The sequence below is a fragment of the Equus przewalskii genome, chromosome 19 (genome assembly GCF_037783145.1).
Source record: "Equus przewalskii isolate Varuska chromosome 19, EquPr2, whole genome shotgun sequence".
Taxonomy (NCBI): domain Eukaryota; kingdom Metazoa; phylum Chordata; class Mammalia; order Perissodactyla; family Equidae; genus Equus; species Equus przewalskii.
The window spans coordinates 33,166,931-33,181,646 of NC_091849.1; the positions used below are offsets into that span (position 1 = coordinate 33,166,931).

A 14,716-nucleotide genomic window follows, 5' to 3' on the forward strand; every position below is an offset into this window, starting at 1 on the left:
TAGTATAAGATTGAAGAAAAAAGTATTCAAAATAACTGTAGATATAATAATTTTTTAATGAATGTACAAAATGAAAAGAGATAAACTGTGACATCAAAAATATAATGGGAGAAAGGAAAAGGGGAGAGTATTTCTATGCAATTGAAGTTAAGTTGTTGTCAGTCTAAAATAGATTACTATTATATATATATTTTATGTAAGCCTCATGGTAACAACAAAGCAAAAACTTACAGTAGATACACAAAAGATAAAGGAAGGGAATCATGGCATACCACTACAGAAATTCATCAATTTTACAAAAGAAGGCAGCAAGAGAGGAGGAAAAGAATAAGGGAACTACAAAACAGCCAGAAAACAATAAGATGGCTTAGTAACGACTTTCCTATCAATAATTACTCTTAACATAGACAGATTAAATTCTCCAATCAAACAGCATAGAGTGGCTGGATGGATTAAAAAAACAATCAACAGCAAAAAAGTCTTAACTATATGATGCCTACAAGAGACTCACTCCAACTTTAAGGACACACATAGGCTCAAAGCAAAGAGATGGAAAAAGGTATTCCATGAGAGTGGAAACCAAGATAGGCCAGCGGTAGCTATACTTACAAAACACAAAATAAACTTTAAGTGAAAAACTGTCAAAGAGACAAAGAAGCTCATTAGACAAGATAAAGAAGTCAATTCATTAAGAGGATATAACAATCATAAGTATATACATACCCAACATAGAAGCACCTAAGTATATTAAGCAAATACCAACAGATCTGAAGGGAGAAATAGACAACAGTACAATAATAGTAGGGGACTTCAATAGCCTATTTTCAACAAGGGATAGATCATGCAAACAGAAAATCAATAAGGAAATAATGAACTTCAATTATATTTTAGACCAAATGGACCTAACAGACATATACACAACATTTCATCCAACAGCAACAGAATACACGTTCTTCTCAACTGCAAATGGAATATTGTCCAGGATAGATCATATCTTAGGTCACAAAACAAGTCTTAATAAATTGAAGACTGAAATCATATTAAGTATCTTTTCCAACCACAACAGTATGAAATGAGAAATAAAAAACAAGAGGAAAGCTGGAATTTCTACAAGTATGTGGAAATTAAAGAACACATCCTGAATAACCAATGGTTCAAAGAATAAATCAAAAGAGAAATCAAAGAATATCTTGAGATAAATAAAAATGTAAATACCACTTATGGGATGCAGCAAACACAGTTCTTATAAAGAGGGAACTTTATAGCCATAAATGCCCACATTAGGAAAAACAGATCTCAAAAGAGCAACCTAACTTACCCCTCAGGAACTAGAAAAAGAAAAACTAAGCCCAAAGTCAGCAGAAGGAAAGGAATAATAAAGATGACAGCAGAAATAGAGATTAAGAGACTATAGAAAAGGCCAAGGAAACTAAGACTTGATTTTTTGAAAAGATAAACAAAGTGGACAAGCCTTTACCTAGACTAATAAAAAAAGACACGTGACTCAAATTAGTAAAATTATAAATGAAAGAGGAGACATTACAACTGATACCACGGAAATATAAAGTATCATAAGAGACTACTATGAACAATTATATGCCAACAAATTAGATAACTTAGAAGAAATACATAAATTCCTGGAAACATACAACCAATAAAGACTGATTCTTACATAGAAAATCTGCACAAATCAATAGCACGTAAGGAGATTGAATCATTAACCAAAAACCTCCTAACAAAATAAAGCCCAGACATTTCCACTGGTGAATTCTACCAAACATTTAAAGAATAATTAATGCCAGTGCTTCTCAGACTCTTCCAAAAAATTAAAGAGGAGACAACAGTCCCAAATTCATTTTACAAGACCTGCATTACCAAAAGCCAGATAAGGACACACACTACAAGAAAGGGAAATGTCCCTGATCAAAATATATGCAAAAATTCTCAAAAAAAGTCAGCAAACTGAATTCAACAGCACATTAAAAGAATCATACTCTCTGATCAAGAGGGATTTACCCCTGGGATGTAAGGATGTTTCAACCTATGCAAATCAATAAATGCAAAACACCACAAAATAGATTAAAACATAAAAGTCTTAAGATCATCTCAATAGATTTAGAAAAAGCATTTGAAAAAATACAACATCCTTTCATGATAAAAACTCTCAACAAATTGGGTAGAAGGAATATCCTCAACATAATACAGGCCCTATATGACAAGCCAATAGCTAATATCATACTCAATAACCTCGAAAAGTTGAAAGCTTTTCCTCTAAGATCAGGAACAAGGCAAGGGTGCTCACTCTCACCACTCCTATTCAACAGAGCACTGAAAGTCCTATCCAGAGCAATCAGGCAAGAAAAAGAAATAAAAAGGCATTCAAATTAGAAAGAGAGAAGTAAAATTGTCTCCGTTTGCAGACTATGTGATCTTACGCATAGAAAATCCTAAAGACTCCACCATAAAACTGTTAGAACTAGTCAATAAATTCAGGAAGTTTGGACGATACAAAACCAGCATGCAGATCCATTGCATTTATGTACATTAACAGCGAACTATCTGAAAAAGAAGTAAAGAAAACAATCCCATTCACAATACTATGAAAAACAATAAAATACTTAGGAATAAATTTAACCTCTCAAGAGGGTAAAATATCTGTACACAGAAAATTAAAAGATAATGATGAAAGAAACTGAAGAAGACCCAAATAAATGGAAAGATATCCTGTGTTCATGGTTCAGAAAAATTAATACTGTTAAAATTTCCGTACCACACAAAGCCATCTACAGATTCATTATAATCTCTAACCAATTCCAATGGCATTTTTCACAGAAATAGAATAAGCAATCATAAAATTTGTATGGAAATACAGAAGACACCAAAGATTCCTAAGCAATCCAAAGAAAAGAGAACAAAGCAAGAGGTGTCACATTTCCTGATTTCAAACTATATCACAAAATTAGAGTAATCAAAACAATATGGTACTGGCATGAAAACAGACCCGTAGACCAACTGAACACAATTGAGAGCCCAGAAATAAACCCATGCATATACAGTTACCTAATATTTGACAAAGGAACCAAGATTACTCAGTGGAGAAAACACAGTATCTTCAATAGATGGTGTGGGCAAAATTGGATATTCACATGTAAAAGAATGAAACTAGACCCTTATCTTACCCCACATGCAAAAGTTAACTCAAAATATATTAAAGACTTAAGTGTAAGACCCGAAAATCTAAAACTCCTAGAAGACAACACAGGGAAAAAGCTTACTGACATAGGTCCTGGCAATGATTTTTTGGATATGACACCTAGAGTATAAGCAACAAAATAAAAATAAACAAGTGGGACTATATCAAACTGAAACACTTCTGCACAGCAAAAGAAACAATCAACAAAATGAATAGGCAACCTACGGAATGGGAGAAAATATTTGCAAACCACACATATGATAAGGAGTTAATATCCAAAATATACAAAGAACTCATACAAATTAATAGCAAAAATGCAAATAATCTAATTAAAAAATGGGGAAAGGACCTGAATAGACATTTTTCCAAAGAAGATATTTAAATGGCCAATAGGTACCCGGAAATGTCCTCCACATCATTAATCATCAGGGAATTGAAAACCAAAGCCACAATGAGCTATCATCTCACACCTGTTAGGAGGGTTATCGTCAGAAAGATAAACGATAAATGCTGGTGAAGATGTGAAGATAAGAGAACCCTTGTGCACTGTTGGTGGAAATGTACAGTGGTTCAGCTACTATGGAAAACAGCATGGAAGTTACTCACAAAACTAAAAATAGAATTGCCATATGATCTGGCAATTCCACTTGGGGGTGTATATCTCAAGGAAACAAACACACTGTGTCAAAGAGATATCTGCACCCCCATGTCCATTGCTGCATTATTTACAACAGCCAAGACTTGGAAACAACCTATCAACGGAGGAATTGATAAAGAAAATGTAGTGAGTATACACATACAATGGAAAACTACTCTGCCATAAAAAGAAGGAAATCCTGCCATTTACGACAACATGGATGGATTTTAGGGAATTATGCTAAGTGAAATAAGTCAGACAGAGAAAGACAAACACTTATGATCTCATACATATGTGGAATCTAAAAAAAACAAACATAAAAGAAGAGATCATATTTGTGGTTGCCAAAGGCAGGGGGTGGGGGAATTAGGTGAAGGCAGTCAAAAGGTACAAACTTCCAACTATAAGGCAAATAAGTACTGGGGATGTAACGTGCACATGATGACTATGGTAGACAATATTGTATCATATATTTAAAAGTTGCTAAGAGAGAAGATCTTAAAAGTTCTCATCATAAGGAAAAAAATTTTCTGTAACTATATGAGGTGATGGATGTTGACTAAACTTATTGTGGTAATCATTTTGCAATACGTATATATATGTTTTGAGATATATATGTATATATCAAATCATTATGCCATACACCTTAAATCCATACAATGTTATATATCACTTGTATATCAAAAAACAGAATAAAAAATAAAATTTAAATTTCAAAAAGAAAAGAAATTGGACTCCTATATTACACCACTCACAAAAGTTAACCAGATAAAAAACTTAAATGTGAGATCTGAAACCAAAGAACTTTCAGGAAAAAACTCCTTGACATTGTCATTGACATTGGCAATGACACCAAAAACACAAGCAACAAAAGCAAAAGTGAACAAGTGAGACTATATCAAAGTAAAAAGCTTCTTCACAGCAAAAGAAACAATCAACAAAATGAAAAGGCAACCTACAGAATGGGAGAAAATACTTACAAACCATCTATCTGACAAAAAGTTAATATCCAAAATATATAAGGAACTCACAAAACTCAAGAACAAAGAAAGAAACTATCCAATTGAAAAATGGGCAGAGGGACTGAGTAGGCATTTTCCCAAAGAAGACATACAAATGGCCAACAGGTACATGAAAAGATGCTCAACATGGCTAATCATCAGGGAAATGCAAATTAAAAACATGAAATATCACCTCATACCTGTTAGAATGACTGTTATCAAAAAGACAAGCGATAACAAGTGCTGGTGAGGATGTAGGGAAAAGGGAACTCTTGTGCCCTGTTGGCAAGAATGTAAATTGATATAGCCACTATGGAAAACAGTATGGAGGTCCCTCAAAAAATTAAAAATACAACTACCACATGATCTGGCAATCCCACTTCTGTATATATATGCAAAGGAAATAAAAACAGGATATCGAAGAGCTATCTGCACTCCCATGTTCACAGCAGCATCATTCACAATAGCTAAGATATAGAAACAACTTAAGTATCTGTCGACCGATGAATGGATAAAGAAGATGTGGTATATACACAATGGAATATTATTTAGGCATGACTAGAAGGAAATCTTGTCATTTGATTGAAGGTAAGACCAAATACTCACAACGAGTAGGTAGTTCTCTAGTACCCTCATACACTTTTCTCCAAGGTATGTGTCTAGTAAGACTCAGCCCCTTTTGTGAGCAAACTCGTTTATAAAGGATGTACTTGTTTAGTTTTTGGTTTTTGAGGGTTTTTGTGAGGAAGATTTGCCCTGACCTAACATCTGTTGCCAATCTTCCTCTTTTTGCTTGAGGAAGATTAACGCTGAGCTAAAATCTGTGCCAATATTCCTCTATTTTATGTGGGATGCCAACACAGTGTGGCTTGACAAGCAGTGCTAGGTTCCCTCCAGGATCCGAACCTGGAAACTCCAGACCACTGCCGAAGCAGAGCGCACAAACTTAACCACTATGTCACCAGGCCAGCCCCCAAGGATGTACTTGTTTTTTGATTAAATTACCAATTAACGATTATGCAAAGAAATCCTGGTGCAAAAAAATAGATGCATCCATGCAACTGTCACTGAAAGGAAGGAAAGAAGATACTGGCCCTCATTACGAAGGAATCTCATAGCATGGGGCCAGTGTAATAATGTCGAACTGTAAGAATGTCTTAGAATATTCTCTACCACTCACCACTATAATAGGTCTTAAGTTTCAAGTAGAAAAGTCAAATCTCAATGTCTCTGGTTCAATCTCTAGCCCTGTCTCTAGTCTTAGCAGGGTCACCAGCAAAGAACTTATAGAGACCAAGGGCTCCCTGGATACCCAGCACAAGTCCTTCTCACTTCCCCGAGAGTGTCACTCCCTCTGGACTCCTATGGTGATTGACAAAGCCCAATCTGAGGAGGATGACAAAACCTGCACAAAACCTCTGGCCACTCAGCATCTTGTTCTGGGCCGATTTAGACAATGACCTTGGGGAGCAGAGTCCTGAGTGTCAGTATTCATCCACACAGTCGTAAGTGCTCATGTCTGACGACCTGCATTACAGCCTAGAGATGGGAGAGGAAGGCCCCAAGGAAGCCTAGTTTTCATTCTCACCTCACCCAAGAGAGGGAAGGACCTGCTATTGGCTCCTCAGGCCCTATGGGTGGGTGAGGGAGCAGGGAGGAGAGGAGGCTGGCTCTTCAGTGGCATGACCTACCATAACCTCAGAGAGAAGCTCTTAGCCACTTATCTTAATGTCAAGACCCAAAGACTGAGATGGAGACCAACATTCAATGCTGGGCCATGACAAAAGAACCCAGTGTGTAGTGATCATCCTAACATCTGGGAAGAGAATGTCTTCAGGAATCAACAAGTCACCATATCCACAGGCAAGGGGAGCTCTATCATCTGAGAATTCTAGCTCAGCAGGGTCATCAGGGCAGGAGACAAGGACTAGGAGGGATTTTAAGTTGGCACCCGTTAGAAGGGACCCTAGAAAGAGAGGGAGCTCTGCCATTTATCTCCTGGGGTCCATGCTATAAATAAACAAACTGCCCTTTAGGTCACTCCACTGTGATAGGGCTCTGGAGGTCAGGGTACTCCACATGGCAGGTGTAGACATCTTCATAACGGGGAGTCATTTACAGCATCACCAAGATCTGGAAGTCCAATCCCTGCTCCCAATAAGGCAGAGGGGGTAGACACAAGGCTGGCTATTTCAACTCCATGTACATGATGTTTTTGAGAAAGGTGTGCATGCTACTCAGGCTTGGCCAATCGGAATCTTTCCTAAAATTGTTCAAAATTTGGTATACACTCTAGAAACACACAACAGACAGACACACACACACAGAAACAAAGATGAGATAAGATGTCAGGTGATGAGAAAGAGGGATGCACAAAATAGAGAGAGACACGAGAAGAAACAGAGAGGTAAAGAGATGCAGATAAATAGTGTGAGGGTGCAGACAGAGAAAAATGAGAGAGAGACAGAGGCAGAAATACAATGAAAGAGCAAGAGACACAAGGGAGACAGAGACAGAGATGCAGATACAGACATAGAAACAGACACATTGAAAGAAATATACAAGGACAAAGAGAGACACAGAGAAAGAGAGAAAGGTGCACAGATAGCGATATAACAGAAAGAGAAGAGAGAGATAAAGACTTCATTGAATTTCTGGATCTAATTACTTCTGAAATCAACTTGACCCTAGCCTTCCTTGTAATATGAGCAAAGTAAACTTGACTTGGGTTTCTATCATTCGGAATCAAAAATAGTACTTTTATTGCTGGTTACACTTTTTCAAAAATAAAAATTGACCTCTATCAATGTGACCTACCAAGTTGTACTTGAAACACCAGTTGGGTTCACTGCATCACCAGGGGCCACTATATCTGTCTCTAGAAAGGCTCTGGGGTCACTGCAAGAAGCAGCATCACAGTCACATCCATAGGGCAAGGGTCACAGCAGGTGACCAGGATACCACATCAGAATCACTGTAGGACTCTGATCTCAGAAGTGGACAGGCTGCCACAGGCAGCTGGGAATTCTTAGCAAGGACAGACAAGAATTATAGAAGAGCAAAAACCAATCCCTGTCGAAGAATCCTCAGGAGTCAGTGCAGGAGCCCTGTAAAAGAGAAACAGAGAGCAATCAGCACACGGCATCCTGAGAGATGCACCCTCTCCCCTCCCATTTGGGGCTCTGCAGCATCAGACAGAGAAAGTTGAGGTCCAGGGCACATCCTCATCACCTCCCCCAGTATCTGCGTAAAAGTGAAATCAGCTAAAGAGGACACAGCACTTCCGCTCCATGCAGATGTGTGGGAGGCGGGGGATCAGCTGTTATCCCTTTGGAGGATACAAAGATTTCACTCCTTTTAGTAAATGAGATGATAATTCATCTTCTTTCCACCACCATCAGCCTCTTTCAGTCACTTATAAATGCACACAACCAGTACCCACCAATATGTGGCACAAAGTACGCATCATCCTGGTGTCTAACACCCAAGATGTGGCCCTGGCTCCCACTTTGGCAGAAAGATGCTACCAAAGTGATAGTCTGGTTCTGGGGAACAACCTTAGGAGCTTCCTACAGAAACCAGGTAAACTTCTCCCCCAACCTTGATTCCGGCAGCAGGGAAAAGGCCATGAACCAAGACCATCTTGCCCAGGTACGCTCACTCAGCCCTTCCCTCTTTCACCTGTCCCCACACCCCCACTGAATCCGAGCAGAAATAGTACCTGTTGGTGGAGGCCCACAAGGTCCTACAAAGGAAGTTACACAGAGAAAGGTCTCATTAAAGAAACAGCCAGTCCCTCTTTCCCCCGACAGGGAAATGAGACATGTAGCTTCATTGAAAATTTATTTCCCTCCTACCCATCGACCACAAGGTGTTAACTGTTATAAGGTAAATCCCCCAGAATGAATGAAACTGTCACTAGAAGGAAGGGAAGCCTAGGCTCTGACTCTTTTGAAGGAGGAACCTTTCAGAAAACAGCCACTGAGACATGATGAACTGGAAGGAAGTCCTAGAACACACTCCACCAGTCACCTCTGTGGTAGGGCTACCTTTCAACCAGTAAAATCAGGTTCCAATGTCTCCCCCCAGGTTGTTCCATCTCCTCCCACCACCAGCCCAGCCTCCTTCCTTCAGGGTCAAGAGGAGGAAGAGGCCTCCCTGAACATCTAGAGGCAGAGGCCTCCCTGAACAGAGGCTCTCAGTCACAGCTCATTCTCCCCCTTTCCCCACAGTGCCTTACGCTTCTGGCTCCTGTGATGGATGATAAGGCCCAGCCCGAGGAAGATCAGCCCCAGCACGAAGCCCCCGACGCCACTCAGCATCTTGCTCTGGGCAGATTCAGACTGTGCCTCTGGGGAGCAGAGCCTGAGTGTCAGTATTTGTCCCCATACTCCACAGCGTCCCTTTAGGAAGCTTGAAGTCCAGTCTGAGGTACAGGAAGAGGAGGTGCCAGGGCAATCTAGTTCTCCATTCTGAGTACAGCTTGGGGAGAAAAGGACCCACCAATCCTTGGACACAGTGGGTCCAAGGCGAGAGAGGAGTAAGCAGATCCCTGCTCCTCAGGAACACATCTATAATCTTAGACCCCAGGATCCCAGTCAGCAGCCACAATAGTCAGTCCTTCAGAGCTATTAGGGCTGAGTTCTGAGGACATGGTGTATAGGGTGATCTCTCTATTATCTAGAAAGACAATGAAACTAGAGGTACTCTAGTCTCCTGCGATTTCTAGTTCAGTAGTGACACAACGGATAAGGGATGGGCATGGGCCAGAGGAAGCTCTGTCTTCTTGTGGGGCCCACAGTGAAAGGAAACAAACTGCCCCTTACGCCACTGCACTGTGATGGGGCTCTGGAGGCTGGGGTGCTCCACATGGCAGGTGTAGACATCTCCTCGCTGGGGAGTCATTTCCAGCATCACGGGGATCTGGAAGGTCCAGTCCCCGCTCCTAATACGGGGGGTGGATACAACACCAGCTGTCTCCTCCTGGTCATTCGAGAACCACCGAACTTTGATCTGGCCTGGATAGAAATCTGTCACCGAGCAGATCAGCAGGTTGTGGTGGTTTAGAACCTCTGACCTGGATGGGGAGATGGTCACTGTAGGTTCCACTGAGGGGAGGAAAAGACTGTGAGATGTGAGACCACACAGCAAGTCTCCCCATGGGGAGAGTCTTCCTTGGTAGCAGAGTGGATAAACTTGGTCACTTTATTAGATTGAATAAACACATTAGTCAGTTTACTTTTCAGAGTCTCAACAGATAACAGTAATCATCCAATGGGAGTTATTCTGTTGATCAAATTGATAAAAAAGAACCACTTTAAAATGGCAAATTGCTATTTTATACAGGCCACTCTTCATAAAATTAAACAAAAATAAAAATAATAAACGTAGACTTCCTTCCCCCACACCTACTGAAGGTGATCATCAGGATTAGCTCTAGTGACTCATGCTAGGACAGTGACACTGTTTTCTGTTAGTCCCAGTGGTCCCCACAGTAGAGAAAGTCCAGCAGCTTTGATTCTCTGCTGCTGGCTGGGGGACCATCAACACCACGCATGGCCCTATGAATAGTGACATGGACTGCAAATTAAGAATGTATAGACATTTCCTCGTCCAAAAAGTCAGAGAATAGTAACCAGCACATCCTTCCTACAAAGCAGTGCTTCTCAAACAGGCTAGATTCCATAATTCTCACCCTGTAATACTGACAAAATTTGAGAGTTAGAGCACTTCTTACAAGCTGCTGATCAACAAAGCATCTCTCTCAGCTTTTAGCCTAAGCTTTGCTCAAATGCCATTCTATGGTGAACTCCTCACAATAATGTATATTATTAAATACATGAACTTCCATCTACACATCATATATACCACCTATATTTGACTCATTTGTTGACTTGCTCATTTATCCATTCAACAACATAAATTTGACAAGCACTGGGAATCCAAAGATAAACAACAGACCATGGGCTCTGATATTAAGAACTGGCATTCTAGTAACAGAGCCAAAAAACATGAATGTGGAGCCAGCCCTGATGGCCTAGCAATTTAAGTTCTGCATGCTCTACTTTGGTGACCTAGGTTCGGTTTCCAGGCACAGAACCACACCACTTGTCTATCAGTAGCCATGCTGTGACAGTGGCTCACAGAGAAGAACTAGAAGAACTTACAACCATACACAGTTACGTACTGGGGCTTTGCAGGGGAAAAAAGGTAGAAAAAAAATAAAAGGAGGAAGATTGGCAACAGATGTTAGCTTAGGGCAAATCTTCTTCTGCAAAAAAAAGAAAAAAGAGTTTGTATACAACCTCAATATATGTATAAAAATAAAAACAATCTTTTAAAATGAATGCCATTTCAAAAATTTGTAATTTTTGAAGGAAAAGAAAGGGAACCTTGAAAACAAATAGCACTGATAAACATTACGTTTGCCCATGCCTCAATTCCTTTATCTTCTGATATTGCTACTCATGGTCAAATACCACATACCTCTCCCTACTTATTTTACACATCTTCTCCTTCACATCTCCAGCCATTTTATTGCATCTCCCTTATTCCCTTAGTGTGAAACTAGAGTAAATATTTTATGTGTTTTATTTGATAATATGTTATATTCTCTCATTTTCTTTTTTTCCCTATTTTTCTTTTAACATTCGAGTTTAATTACTAGCTGCCTACCCTACACCATCCCCTTGCTATTAAGAATTACTTCCTTGTTCTGAAATCAGACATTATTATCACGTATGTTCTCTATAGAAAATATTCTGAGATTCTTGCAGAGGTCGGCCTGGGTTAATGAGCATGTAATGTAAACATGCAAGTATAACTGGGACTTGCTGAGGTCAGCGAGCAGACTCTGCACCCTGATTAATCATCTGGAGGGAATCGTGCTTTCAGTGTGGACTTTAACTCTGGTTCAGGTTCTCCTTCCTGGAATCTGACTGAAATCGTGGCCAGCTTTATGGACTCATAAAATCTGTTAATCTTAAACAGACTGGGAGTAAAAAGAACATAAATTCAAGAGAAAAATGTTAGAACAATTTTTATGAAACAGAACTGAAGGAGCAAAAATCTAAGTACTTGGTGGCTTTAGGATGTGGGTCAGATGACAGAAGAGTGAAAAGTCAGCTAAAAGTTATGTGAACGTGCATAGCTAACACTGTGGTCAGACTAGGGATTAATCAGGGAGTTTCCAATCTCTTTCAAAGTGTTATTTTGTCCCACCAACATTGAAAATAGGCAAGAACAGACTCATACTGCTGCTTCTGGTCATAATCGTCTTTAACGAGGCTTTCTTTCCATTAGACTCTATATACAGGCGGTAAAGAACATAATGACTGTTGTGTATTTTCGGGAGGCTTCAGGACCTGGTTAACTGTGGGCTGATTGCTTAAAGTGTTTATTATGTACCAATATTAGCATATTAAGGTGGTGATGCTAATCCCTAACACACAAAGTAGTTATGAAATTAAATAGCAAAATACGGATGATGTTTGGGAAGGTAATTGCCTAGAAATAGGTGCTCATTAAATGGTATGATTAACTTTCAAATTGTCTATCTACCCCTGAAGTAGATGGTGATGTGGCAGGAAGGGGCGGGCGAAGGGAGGATAGGCAGGGTCCAGGGCAAAAGAAACCTGGAAGAATTTTTAATCAATAACTTAATAGCATCAATTCATTTACTCCCAAACTTCAGCTCTTTCTGTTGTGCTATTTGTTGAACTTTTCTAAGAAATTAAAATTCTGCCTTACAACACCATTCAAGTGTTGTTTTTATTTTTAACAAAGACTTTTTTCCTCAGACTTTGCACTCACAAATTCTAAATTAGATCCAAGTCAATAACAGTTTAAAGCATTAAGCAAAATAGTAAAAAATAATCAAGAAAGTCCATTTTTAAGGGTCTTATCTTTGTTTTCTTTTGAGCATAAGTAAATGGCTAGCTGAGCACATGCATTCATTAACTTTACAAAAGTTTATCGATCTCATACTGTGCCAGTCAGTGCGTCAGGTACCAGACATACAAGGATAATTAGTCCCTCACCTCAGAGGTCCAGAACTAGTGATAGCCATTTAAGAAAACAGAATTGAGATGAATAACAATATGAAACCAAAAAGTTAAAATATGTCACGACCTGTACATCACGTGTGCAAGGTGCCCTGACGCAGCTATGGGGCAGCCCTAATGCCACCAGGCCAAGCCGTTAAGCCTTGCAGCCCCAGGAGCCCTGAACAAGAGCCTTGCAGGGAGAGCTCACAGCAGGGCGGCGGGCGGGAGGTGGGAGGGCGCTCTGCACAGGGCGCTGCTCAGGCGAACGTGAGGAACCAGGAAGCTCACACGCCGCGGGCAGGAGGGGGTATGCGCAGAATTAGTGGACACAAGAGCAGAGAGAGTGACGCCACACTGGGAGTCCTGGCCCGCCTCTGGGAGGAACATTTCAGCGCTGCTGACCTCGGTCCCCGTGCTGCCCTCGGCCCCACCCCTCCGCCGCGGGACACGTCCGCCTCCATGTCCCCTCCGTGGGCCCGGAGCTCCGGCCCCAGAGGCCGCCCCGCCCTCCCCGCGCGGAGGTGGCCGGGCCGAGGGTGGCCCCGCGGAGGACGAGCGCCCGGCGCTCACCTTGGCGCCGCCAGGTAACGGGGGCCTCCACCTGGTAGCTGTGTCTGCGTAGCTTGTTCACCTTGGCCGGCGTCCGCTCCAGGAGATCCTTCTGTCGGTTCCAGTACTCGGCGTCCGGCCTCCCCAGCTCGGTCACCGCCGGAACACCCCAACGTCGCTGTCGAAGCGCACCCACTCCTCCCGGTTGTAGAGGTATCTCGCCACGAACCGCACCCGCTCCGTCCCTTGGGGAAGTAGCACAGGCCTTTATCCTGGAACAAGAAATCCTCTGCAGGGAATCACCGCCCGTCACTTGGCCCTCAGGCCCGCAGCTCAACGCAGCAGCCGCTGTGCCGGCTGGCGTTCTGGGTCGTGGCCGGTTGGGTGGCAGAAACCTAAAACCAGGCTGCCACCTTGGGTTCCCGGCCAAGGAGGCCCTGCGCCTCCCGCTAGGAGGCTGGCATCCTCAGGCAGCTCTTCCTCAGGCCCGCCCAGCTGTGAGGGCTTCCAGAATTGCCTTCATGTGAGGAAAGGAGAGCCCTGTCTCTAAGGGCAAGCCCTGGGAGCTGAGAACTGAGTGAAGAGGGCAGTCGGGTTTATTTTACATCAATCCCTGTACTTGGAGGAATCAGGACGTTCTCACATGAAATCCCATTTTCCATAGAACTCCTGGGAAGCTCGAAGACAAATAAGTATTTACATGAGCACAAGCGTTGAAGGGAATGACAAGAAAGGGCTAGAATTAAGCTTGTCCTTGTCCTGAGAAGCATTTGCTCTTGGTCCCTGGGCAAAGTGCCTCACTCCAATGCTTGGGTTTACTCTGAGTTTTTGCCACCCCTACCTCACCCCAGTGTGAGGCCTTCTCACCTCTGTGTGTTTAGAAGGGACAGGCATCTTCTGAGGGGTAAGAAGGAACATTTTATTCACAGAAGGAGTACAGACAGTTGAATTAGATAAATTGGATTCTAATTAAACTGTGCCAATTACCAGCTTGGGCAGGTTACTTAGAGTATCTATATCATAAGTATAATTGTATAAAAAGAAGTCATAACATCTACACATGGGGTATTAGGAAGATTGTGAGAGAATTTATATAAAGATACTAATCTGTGTCTGAAGTGAATGGTTTCTCAGTATGTTATTTTACTTGTTTATGTTCTCTTTTCTGCTAAATTCAGTCCAATGTCAACTCAAGCCATGAACCCCACTCAAGTTACCATTCGACCATAAATCAGTGAAACTTGAAGACTGCCTGTCTGTGGTCATCCTGTCAGCCTCACTCAAATACCCA

General features: G+C 41.4%; 1 pseudogene; it reads right to left on the minus strand.

Annotated features, from left to right (window-relative positions):
- Positions 1 to 8,493: 8,493 nt before the first annotated feature.
- LOC103544254 (boLa class II histocompatibility antigen, DQB*0101 beta chain-like) lies at positions 8,494 to 13,948 on the minus strand (annotated as a pseudogene).
- Between the last annotated feature and the right edge of the window lie 768 nt (positions 13,949 to 14,716).